This window comes from Danio rerio, chromosome 16, assembly GCF_049306965.1.
Source record: "Danio rerio strain Tuebingen ecotype United States chromosome 16, GRCz12tu, whole genome shotgun sequence".
In the NCBI taxonomy this organism is placed as follows: domain Eukaryota; kingdom Metazoa; phylum Chordata; class Actinopteri; order Cypriniformes; family Danionidae; genus Danio; species Danio rerio.
This window is the reverse complement of record NC_133191.1, coordinates 260,277-272,695: the sequence shown is the minus strand read 5'-3', so window position 1 is coordinate 272,695 and position 12,419 is coordinate 260,277. Positions and strand designations below refer to the sequence as shown.

At 41.6% G+C, this 12,419-nt stretch overlaps 1 long non-coding RNA gene across 1 annotated transcript; it reads left to right on the top strand.

Annotated features, from left to right (window-relative positions):
* The first annotated feature begins 323 nt into the window (after positions 1 to 323).
* LOC553446 (uncharacterized) lies at positions 324 to 12,158 on the top strand. The gene is given in 9 exon segments (NR_015625.1): positions 324 to 810; positions 2,118 to 2,169; positions 5,150 to 5,226; positions 5,579 to 5,713; positions 6,157 to 6,306; positions 6,413 to 6,467; positions 6,670 to 6,841; positions 11,584 to 11,639; positions 12,039 to 12,158. It is a non-coding gene; the product is annotated as an uncharacterized lncRNA (long non-coding RNA).
* The last annotated feature ends 261 nt before the right edge of the window (positions 12,159 to 12,419 follow it).

Genomic DNA, 12,419 nt, shown 5'->3' with positions numbered 1-12,419 from the left:
TTGTTTTGATGATAAACTGACTTCATTTTGACTCATTATTAATGAAAACAGGACAGTATTGTTTGCTTAGAAAGTAATTCAAGTATTTTTTCATATAGAAACAAGATGAACACTTTTAAATAAGCAAATCATTTTTTTGCTGTTCAGAGTATTCTGCAGCCAGAGTATAATCAGACCTGTGTAAGTGCTGCTGGTCTCAGGAGTGTGTGTGTGTGTGTGTGTGTGTGTGTGTGTGTGTGTGTGTGTGTGTGTGTGTGTGTGTGTGTGTGTGTGTGTGTGTGTGTGTGTGTGCCATTAGCACTGAAGACTGTAATAAAGTCTCTATAGAAACGGCTGGAGGAGCACAGCTGATCAGCAGTTCAGCACCTCTGCATCTCAGGATATCATCATCATCATCATCATCATCTCCCGGATCATCAGTGTTTGCGCGGTGTGTTTTCTCTGTCTGTCGGACTCTGAGGATGTGTTCTGCTCTGGGCATTCATCAGTAACTCCTCGGTTTAGCTGTTCTTCATCAGTGAGGATGAGTGCGGAGAAGCCCAACTTCCTGTCTCAGCCCGAGGTGAAGAGCATTTACTTCTTCCGCAACGGAGACCCGTTTTTCGAGCCCCGGCGGCTGGTGCTGAACGCGCGGCGGGTGTGCGGGTTCGAGGCGGTGCTGCGGGAGGTGACCGGCGGGGTGCGGGCGCCGTTCGGAGCCGTCAGGAGCATCTACACGCCCCGCGGCGGACACCCGGTGCTCTCGCTGGAGGAGCTGCGGAGCGGGGAGCAGTATGTGGCCGCCGGCAGAGAAAAGTTCAAGAAGATCGAGTGAGAAGGGCTTATAATAGCTGTCTGTCTGTCTGTCTGTCTGTCTGTCTGTCTGTCTGTGTATGTTTGCATCCATCTTCTCTTCATTCCACTCATCCATCTGTCTATATAGCTGTGTTAAAGGTCTCGTCTTGCTGTAAAGTGTGTGTGAAATCAGATGTAGTGTTAGCCAGTGCTTAGTATTCTTCAGGTGAAAGCATGATCCATGCAAGTTACAGTTTTTCTCAGTCGCTTTGGTGCGTTTCTCACAACACCAGTGCATTTCTGCACAACAGTTAATGCAGTTCTCAAAACAATTAGTGCAAACTGCAAAACCTGTAGCTGATAACCTGCAAAAGCGCGTCACATGCTCAAAATGGAGAGCTCATTCCTCAAAAGCAAGTATTGATGTCAATAAACGTGTCAGTGTCATCAAAATGTGTCCTGACACCCTTGTTTATGAACAGGATAGTCAGATGGCTGTGTCATGTTTTTATTATGACAGTTTTCTCTGGACATTTTTTTCATTGCAAAAAAGTCTGATTTTGGTGACACTTCCTGAAAATGCTCCAGACAACATTGTTGCATTTGCACAGCCACAAAACTACAGTAAAGTTAGACATCACTGCACTTAGCCAGCTGAGTACAAGACACTGAATATGTATGTTTCACAGTTTTACTGCATTTGCTCTTTGCAATTCTAATTTATTCACAGCATTGTGCAAAATAATACATATACATCCTTATTTACAACGAGCATAAGCTTCCTTTGGGTTGAACTGTACACAACTGTAAACAATATTGCAGAATGTATTGGAACTGAACCTACAACACACACAGGTCTGATAATCATTCATCAAATTGTTTAATTTTTAAGACAGTTTCAGGAAAATAATGATTTAATTTTTTTATAAAATTTGCTTGACAGATTTTGACACTAGTTCAACATTTTTGTATGTAATGACTCCAGTAATGAAATGAGCACTATTAGTTTTTTATGCAATGACTATTCAGCATTTACAAGTTTAGTTCATTTTGACTGACGTGACATAAGCAGATGATAATGTTATAAACAGCAGAGAGTTGTGTGAAAGCTATTGATGCATGTCCAAAAGCATCTGCAGTTTGTTGGAAGGAATGAGAAACTGCTACTGTGATGTGCACAAATGACTAATTGTTTTGAGAAATGCATGAACTGTTTTGCAAATGTAAATAGTGTTGTGAAAAATGCACCACAGCCACTGAGAAAAACTGTAATGATACCATCACAACATCTGCAGAAACACCTGACTCTGAGATGTAATTTGTTGTATTTGTATTGTTTCTAGTTATTCGCAGATTGGAGCCAGGAAGAAGAGAACACTTCAGCTCAATGGAGTGGTGAGTAGAGCCTTGTCATGAAATTTTTTCATCAGTTATATAAGTGCAATATTATACTCCATTACAGAATAACATGAATAACTTTATTTAATAACTTTATTTACATCCCTTTATTAATCTGGAGTGACACAGTGGAATGAACCACCAACTATTCTGGCATATGTTTTATGCAGCGGATGCCCTTCCAACTGCAACCCATCACAGTGTGCATGTTCTCCCCGTGTTGGTGTGGGTTTCCTCCGGGTGCTCCGGTTTCCCCCACAGTCCAAACACATGCGCTATAGGGGAACTGGGTAAATTGATAAATTGACCGTAGTGTTTGAGTGTGAATGAGAGTGTATGGGTGTTTCCCAGTGATGGGTTGCAGCCAGAAAGGCATCTGTAGAACATATGCTGGATCAGTTGGTGGTTCATTCCACTGTGGCGACCCCTGATAAATAAAAGGGACTAAGCTGAAAAGAAACTGAATGCATCTGTATATGACTGTGTTGTTGCCTCATTGACCGTCTCTAGTACAGATGACAGTTATTTTCACCTTTAATGGATCTGAAATCAGTGCATGGATTTATTGCCAGGCTCAACTTCTCTATCTACCACTCATTAAAGCTCCTGCTGATGAAGAGCAGAGCAGTAAATAAGCACTGTGCTCGTTAATGCAGTCAGTCGGGTATATGCAGGTCCATGCACACGCCTCTCAGGAATACACAGCATCAGCATCAGATGATTTAAACAACTATTCCACACTTTTATAATGCGTCTCTGCTGTCAGTCTCGCACATGTGTGTGTGTGTGTGTGTGAGTGTGTTTGAGCTGAGAACAGCACACAGATCATGTTCTCCAGCTCTCTGAATATGACCAATTCAGGCTTTTCATCCTAATTGTGGTGTTTTGCTGACTGTCGCTTTAAATGCAAATGAGATCTTGCTCTTTTCAGAAGAGGGCGGAGCTACAGATGGCCATGCAACAGATGTGAAACTGCAGCGTGTGTGTTGTGAGTGCTGCTCATGTGTGTTTCAGTGTGAGTGTGTGTTTGATGTCGCTCCTGTCGCTATTCATCTACACCTCCACATCTATAATGCTCTTAGTCTATGCTGACATCATCTTCAGCAGCTCAAACACTCTAATGGCTAATGGACAGACGGCTGCTTCTCACTCAGGGCTGCTGGACATGCTAATGAGATGGAGACTAGTGGGCGGGGCTTTCCCCCTCTGATGACACGTACAAAGAGAGAATCACAGTGTTTCTGCATCAAGTCTGATTATAATACACACAGTTCAGTCATGTTGAGCATCAGAGGCTGCTGGAGATCCTCACACACTGCTGAGCTTGAACCCCTTATAGTAGAGATGTCTGCATGACAGCAGTGTGCTGTAGATCCTCCACGTGTGTATGTGGAGTGTTGACGAGAGCTGTCTGAGCGAGGTGTAACGTTCAGAGACGCAGCGTCTGGGAAGAATCACTTGGTCGTCGGCTCATTTGGCACTGAATTATTGAGCTGTGAATTATTATCCAGCTCCTTGGATGCATATTTAAGTCTATGGCTGCGGCCCAGAGCGCAAACAAAGCTCTCGGGAGACGATGTGAAGGGCACGTCATGTACTCCCGCAGCACTGCACACCAGTCAAAGCGGAGCTGAGGAGAAGAAAGCAGACTTTACGACAGCGCTAAAGTTTTATGAAGTCTCCGAGGGAAGCGTACTGAACTCTGGAGCAGTGCGCCGGATTACAGGGCTGTTGCTATGGGGACTGGTGATGCAATGACATCATCATCAGCATCATCATCCCAGAGCATTGAGCAGCTGGTGTTGTTTATGACCCTGTTTACACGTGAACACTTCAGCCACTTTTTTCTAATGGCATAGCTCTCTGAACATGAGGAGGACAGGGGTAATGTTTAATGAATGATTCAAATCCACATTCTGGATGAAGCTGGACTGAACTAGAGGACTGTGATGGTCAAACCACACATGTTAATGTTACTCCTCCTAAAATGTTAGAAGAAAGTTAACATGCAAGCATGTTATGGGGTGTTTCCCAAAGCGGGGGTCACGGGATATGGGGTGGGGGGACGGGGCAGGTGGAGATGGCTTAGTGATTCTTCAGAAATCAAATACATTTTAAGCAGAGTGTTGTCATCTGACCAATCAGGATGCTGCTAAAAGGGATACAGCTGCAGCCGAAAGTTCATTCAGTTTCTTTTCAGCTTAGTCCCTTTATTAATCAGTGGTCGCCACGGCAGAATGAACCGCCAACTGTTCCAGCGTTTTCCATGCTTTACAAAGCGGAGACTCATCCAGCTGCAACCCCGCACTGGGAAACACCCATACATACTTATTCACACACACACGTTCATACAGAGACATACACATGTACACACATATATCTATGATAGGGAGTTTTCCCGGAGGTCAGTATGCAAATATTTTATTTAAATTAGAAATATTATAATTTTACATCACTTTTCGACATCGGTGGATCAGTAATCGCACGGGCATTGCCGACATAGTGCATGTGTTTGTGTGCATGGCAATGTATTATTCTCCCACCCTGTTAAATCTGATGTGTGTGCTGAAACACTCTCCTGCCTTCACTCATACTGACAGAGGGAGCGGTTCATTTGTGAGAGAATCTTCGTTATGAATGACTCCTTCACTCAGCCGACAATAGCACAAGCTTCTGGCTCCGCGGTGTTTTGTGGTCATGTTTTATTTACATTGTTTGCTGATTTTATTCAACTAAAGTAGCATAAGCTTATGTTGATGTGGGTATCCACAGCTGTATCCCTTTTAGACTTTACCGACCAATCAGAGCAGAGTATTGCTTTTGAATTCATTAATATTGAATCAACTGTATACTCGAGTATATGTTGAAGTCCAGCTCGCTTGTTTTTCACACTGAAGGCAGTTGTGTCTGAGTATCAACAGCTCATGAAAGCCATGTGTGTGTGTGTGTGTGTGTGTGTGTGTGTTTGTCTGTGCAGTTGAAGCCTGTTCCTCAGAGTCGAGTGATGGTTTCTGCACGCTTCCTCAAGCCCATCAAAGAGCCCTGCACAATATTGTGAGTTCTGTGTGTGTGTGTGTGTGTGTGTGTGTCATAATGTTAACCTGCACACACTCTTCAGCATGCACTCCTCCAGCCAACACCAAAAGCACAGTCTCTCTCTCTCTCTGTGTGTATGTGTGTTTGTGTTAATATGTGTGTGTGAGTGCATGCGTGTTTGTCTATGCTCATGTGTGTGTGCATGTTTAGTTTTTTGTGTATGCATGTGCATGTTTGTAAGGACATGTGTGTCTGTTTGTGTGTGTGTATGCTCATGCTTGTTTGTACATGTTTATGTTTCTGTGTGCGTGTGTGTGTGTGCATGCATGTTTGTTTATGTGTGTGTGTGTGTGTGTATGTGTGTTGTCAGTATTGTGGCGAATGGAGATGTCCTGAATCCAGCTGTGAGGTGTCTGATTCCCAGCCGTGTGATTGGTCAGTTTGAGCGAATTCTGGAGATGATTACAGAGAAGATGGGCCTGCGGATCGTGGGTGGAGTGCACAGGTACACACACACACACACACACATTTGGAGTATTGTCATTTGTCAAATCAGAGCAGAGTATTGTAATCCGGCCAATCAGAGCAGAGTATTGTCATCTGACCAATCATAGTAGAGTATTGTCATCTGTCCAATCAAAGCAGAGTATTGTAATCCGGCCAATCAGAGCAGAGTATTGTCATCTGGCCAATTATAGTAGAGTATTGTCATCTGACCAATCAGAGCAGTCAGCCGCAGCAGTGTTGAAGTTTAAACAGCATCACACACACACACACACACACACACACACACACACACACACACACACACACACACACACACACACACACACACACACACACACACACACACACACTGTGATCTTCATTTTGAGCATGGACTGTTCCTTTAAGATGTGAAGCGTCCTCATATTATCATATCATGATCTGTGCTGTCTTCTGCTGCAGCCTGTACACTTTCGAGGGCACTCTGGTCATGGATGGGAGCGAGTTAGAGAGCGGGCAGTTTTACGTGGCCGTCGGCAGAGACAAGTTTAAGAAGCTTCAGTACAGCGACCTGCTGTTCAGCAAACACACGGCGGTGAAGAGAGTCAACGGGTGAGACACACACACACACACACACACACATCACCGCACATTACAGCACAACGCTTTTTATAGACAAGTAAAACACATTGGGACTTGCACAATCATGTGATTTCAGGTCTAAAGCGGCGTCTCTTCCACCCATCTACAAATACAGACGGCAGAATGGAGACGTGAGTGCAGAAACACACAGAGCAGAGGGGCGTGCTGACACTCCAGAACTGATGTGTATGTGTGTGTGTGTGTGTGTGTGTGTGTGTGTGTGTGTGTGTGTGTGTGTGTGTGTGTGTGTGTGTGTGTGTGTGTGTGTGTGTGTGTGTGTGTGTGTGTGTGTGTGTGTGTGTGTGTGTGTGTGTGTGTGTGTGTGTGTGTCAGGTGTTGAACCCTCAGAGTAAGTGTGTGAGTGTGCAGGATAAGAGCGCAGCAGCGGTGAGCAGCAGCTCAGAGGATCAGCTGATGTCCATGGTGAGGGAGATGTCTCAGGCCAGACTCAGAATCATCCGCAAGAAGAGGAGCATGACCACCTCACTGGAGACACAGGACAACGGTTAGACATGCACACACACACACACACATGCACACTAGACGTTGATCTGGAGCTCCACAGGGTCCATATACATGACCCAAATCTCTGCTCACTCCTGCCCATGCCGAACACAGTGGAGCAGCAGTGGAGATCTGAAGCATGGGGGGTCATGGCATTTCCTAGACCCAATCCTGGTGCTAGATGGGCACTGGGTCACTGTCAAGGACTACTTAGCCATTCTGGAGGAGCATGTGACCCAATGGGTCAAATATTGTATCCTGAAGGTGGTGGTGTGTGTCAGGATGATGATGCAGCAATACACACAGCAGGACTGGAGACAGAGCGGTCTGATGAACATGACAGTAAAGCTGAATATCTCCCATGGCCTGCACAGCACCCAGATTAAACATTATTGAGCACTTTGGGGTGTTTTGGAGGAGTGAGTCAGGAAAGGTTTTCCTCCAGCAGCATCAGTAGTGACCTGAACACTGTTCTGATTCATGCTGTGCAGGACTCGAGTCTGTCCTATACACCTCACACTGATCAACTACTGTGCTCTAAAACCAGTTGACCCAACACGATGCAACAACACAGTTTGTTTTCATCAGTGTTAGATGTTTGTGCTCCCCAATGTTTGCCTTTAAAGTCTCTCAGGCTCACAATACTCTTGTATATGGTGCCATTTAAAAGCTTAGAATAACTTTTTTCTACAGATATGCGTCACGTGGAAATGTTTTATTGTAGTAAACTTATTTACACTTAAATGTACATACATACATTCATATTTACATACAGTCTAGCCTGAAATAATTCCTCCCCCTGGCTTATTGTGCAGCTGGTAGACTGCAGTGCTGTGAGTGTGCATGTGAGGGCGCCACTGCTCTGTGGATGAACTCAGTACAGCCTGACTGATTCAGTTCAGCTCAGTCCCATCACACTCACATCAGATCTAATCCAATTCATTCATTCATTTTCCTTCAGCTTAGTCCCTTTATTAATCAGGAGTCGCCACTGTGGAACGAACCACCAATTGGCCCAGCATATGTTTTACACAGTGGATGCCCTTCCAGTTGCAACCTGGTACAGGGAAACACTCATTCACACACACACTTATACACTACGGTCAGTGTAGTTGATCAGTTCCCCTATAGCGCATATGTTTGGACTGAAACTGGAGCCCCTGGAGGAAACCCACACCAACACGGGGAGAACATGCAAACTCCACACAGAAACACCAACTCAACCAGCCGGGACTCAAACCAGAGACCTTCTTGCTGTGAGGCCAGATTGCTGACCCCTGCAGCACCGTGCCGCCCTAATAATGTCAGTGTGGGGAAATCAACAATACTCCAGCATAGCGGAGCTGGAATGGCAGTGAGCGGCCGGACTGAACAGCTTCATCTCAGTAAATTCAGCCGCTGATCTGAGGTGATCTGCGCGTGGGTCAGTCTGACCAGATCAGATCTAAATTAATGAACTCATTCAAGTTTCCAGCGTCCAGGGTTCATGTCTGCGTGTCCTTCATGAAGCGTGTGTTACTGACGCAGTGAGACCAGCAAGCAAAACACACACATGTTCAAATTAAAATGAGTGTATTTCACACCCCACACACTGCTTATTTTCAGAAATAATGAGTCAAATGAAGTGAGCTTTTCCTTAAAAAAAAGCCAAATATTCTTATATCACAAGGAAAAAGAAGATTATTCACTCCATTGTCAGATTATTCTGCTTGTTTTAGGGAGAAACTCTCCTCATTTCACTCATTATTGCTGGACACAACACTATATTTAGTGCTTGTCTATAAAAGGCTTCTTGATTTAAGAGTTTGTATATATTTAGACCAGAAGCGAGACAGAAAGTCGTATTTGTGCAGCATATGCAGTGTTTCTGTGTAAAAGTTTGACCTCCTCTGTAAACTGCACATCATCATAATTGGAGAAGGTCTAATATTTGCATCAATAGTGCTCATAGTGAGATAACCACATCACCCTCTGCGATTAAACCGCTTCTGTCAGACATATTTCACAGCGCTGATAATGACAAGGTCATGAATATGATGATTCCCCCTCATTTGCATAAACGCATCATCATTAAGGGTTGTGACGCGGCTGCAATCACATCTGCAGGTTTTATGAGTGTGTGTTGATCTCCATCTCTGTGCTGCGGCTCATTTGCATCTGATTGATTATGCGTCATGTGACCTGACGGAGGTACATCTGATGATGGCTGATATCTGTGTAGATTTGCATGCTGATATTACTGTATGCAGATGAGCGGACACTATGGCCAGCACTGGCGTTTACTGGAGGAATCCAGGAGCTCCTCATCAGTAGATTACAGACAGCAGGAGGAGTTGAGGAGATCAGCTGGAGACTCGCTGAAGATCTTCAGACTGAAGCTGCCGTTACACTAGAGTTTGAGCATGTGAAATTCTGTAAAAAAAAACGCGATGTATGTGTCTGTGGTCCTTCACGGACTCTAAAGGTGAAGCTTCATAGTGTTGGGTCAACCAGCCATTGTGTATTGAGTCTCCTGTCACAAAATGCAGCAACAAGTCCTACATGACAGTAATAGTTTGATTAGGATGTTTCCATGTCTACGCTGCACTTCAATAATGCCATTAAAATCAGCATACTCCACGTGCATTAATACACTTTTAGTTTAGTTTGATAATGAACTTAAATCTGATTAAATTAATAAAAACTAAAAATGTATATATTAAAATAAAAAATTAACAAAATAAAAAAAGATAATTATAAATTAATAAAATAAAAAAATTAAAATTAAAAATAAATAAATTTAAATGAAAAATTATAAAATTTAATAAATAAATAAATAAATAAATTTAAATAAAAAATATATAAATAAAAAAATAAATAGTTAATTAATTAAAATAAAAACATTATAAAATGTAAAAAAAATAAATACATTAAAATTAATTTTAATACAATAAAAAAATAAAATCAAAATGAAAAAATTATAATATTTAAAAAATAAATTAATTATTAAATTAAAATATAAAATAACAAAATAAAAAATAATTATTTATTAATTAAAAAAAATAAAAAATAAATAAATTCAAATGAAAAATTATAAAATGGAAAAAATAAAATAATATTAAAAATATATTAAATAAAAAATTAAATAAAAAATTATATTTTTTTAAATAAATAAATAAATTTTATATATATATATATTTAATATATAATTATTTAAAAATAAAATAAAATAAATAATAAATAATTATTTAGAATAAAAACATTATAAAATTAAAAAAATAGGGAAATTAAAATATTTTTTATAAAATTAAAAAAATAAATAACTCAAAATAAAAAAATGTAAAATTAAAAAAATAAATAAATTAGTTATTAAAAAATATATAAAATTTTAAAAATAAATAAAATAATTAATTAAAATAAAAAATAATAAATACAAATACATCAATCAATTAAAATTAAAATATATAAAATTTTAAAAATAAATACAATTATTTATTAAAATTAAAAAATTACAAAAATTTTAAAAATAAATAAATTTAAATAAATTTTTTTTTTTAAAATAATTAATGAATTAAAATAAAGAATATATATAAAATTAAAAAATAAATAAATAAAGTATAGCTTTAATTGTATTAAAATCAAATGATTGGTGTCCATGTAAACATACTCAGGGAACTTTCCTCAACACCAGCGTACGTGTTGAAGACACTGTGATGAAGGACTCTTACATGGTGTAGGGTTCATATGAGTGGAGCTCGTCTCTCCATCACTGCGCTGTTTACTGCAGCGTTAGCGCTCCTGCTTGCAGACTGAGCTTAATAAATGTGAGCGATCTCCATCAGATATTCACACAAGCCCATTACTGCTGCAGCGGCTCGTCTCAATATTATTCCAGTCTGAGCTGATATGAGCGGCATTAATTCTGCTCTTTAATAATTCAGACTGTACTGATTTCACACACAATCGCTGGATTTAGTACTCATTAACTCTTTAAAGACTGCTGTAATGCTCCTGTTTACCAGCGAGTACCATGCTGTAAATCTGGCTCGGGAAATAATGACAGAAGCTCGGGAAGCTCATGGTCATCTGAACAGCCGCGCTGTAGTCAATTAATGAGGCGTTTTATATGCGGACACGCTTGAGACTGAATCAAACACGTCTGCAGTACGCTGATGTCGAAACACTGGAGTTTTTTAAAGTCATGTCAGTCAGCTGGTCTGTCATACGAGCAATCCGCTGATGAACCGCAGCTCTGAACCACTCCAGTGTCCCTGTATCTGTGTTACACCCAGTAAACAGCGGTGAGCTCGGTGAACTCCACAGCCAATCACAGTCATTTCTGTTGAGCACGTGAACACAATGACCAATCAGCGCTGTTTAAGAGCGCGCTCAACAGCGCTGTTAGAGGGAAACGCACGGTTTTAAAGTGCAGTATCGATTCGTACCGTATTCCAGTATCAGGACGACTCTGATCCTGACTGATGACCTCACAATCTACAACAGTACTGGTTTTCTCTAACAAATAAGTTTGATTTATTTATCTGTTTGTTTATTTGAGTCTTGGTATGTGAAGCCGTGTGTGTGTGTGTGTGTGTGTGTGTGTCTGAAATCCAGCAGCTCCTCAACTCCTAAGCCTGCAGTGCTGGCTGATGGTGGTGCTGATGCTTCATCTGTTCATCTCTCTCTCTCTCTCTTTCTGTGTGTGTGTGTGTGTGTGTGTGTGTGTGTGTGTGTGTGTGTGTGCGTGTGTGTGTGTGTGTGTAGATGATGGAGAGGATGGAACCGCAGTGGATGAGAGCAGGCCTGCAGCAGTGGAGCTGGTGAGCAGAAACACACACACACTCGTCACACCGTCAGCAGAAAACACACACACACACACACACACACACACACACATCAAGAATAGCTCATCTAAATCTATATCAGCGTGACAGAGCCACATCACTGATGGATCTTCAACACCAGCAGTCTTCTGATCCTGCTCCTGCCCGAGTGCTGCTCATGCTGATGCTGTCTCAGATGTTCTTCTCTTCTGTTCTTCTCTTCTGTTCTTCTCTTCTGTTCTTCTCTTCTGTTCTTCTCTTCTGTTCTTCTCTTCTGCTTCTCCTTGATGGAGACGCTGCTTTACATGTCGATGTGTTATGAGATGCTCCAGTTTAGCTCATTAATGCAGAGCACATCTAACAGATACTGAGCGTGAACACTGCTGTCTTCTGCAGGAGCTCAGTCCAGACGCCTCCAAACACGAGACCGAACCAGCGCAAGAGGAAGACAAGAAAGAAGAGGAGGAGGAGAAACAAGAAGAAGAAGAGGAGGAGAAACAAGAAGAAGGAGAAAAAGAGGAGGAGAAAATAGAGGAGGAGGAACACATACATGACAGTGGAGAAGAGAAGAATGAAGAAGCTGAAGGAGAGAAAGAAGAGGAGGAGGAGGAACATGTGGAGGAGAACCAGAGCACAGAGAACCCGGAGGAACCAAACACTGAAGGAGACTGATGATTTTAAAGGTTCCTCGTTTATTCCTGTGATCTGCTTTTGCTTTGAGATGATGAACTAATGTGTGTGAGTTTAACAACGCAGCTAGTTTAAGATTAAATCAAT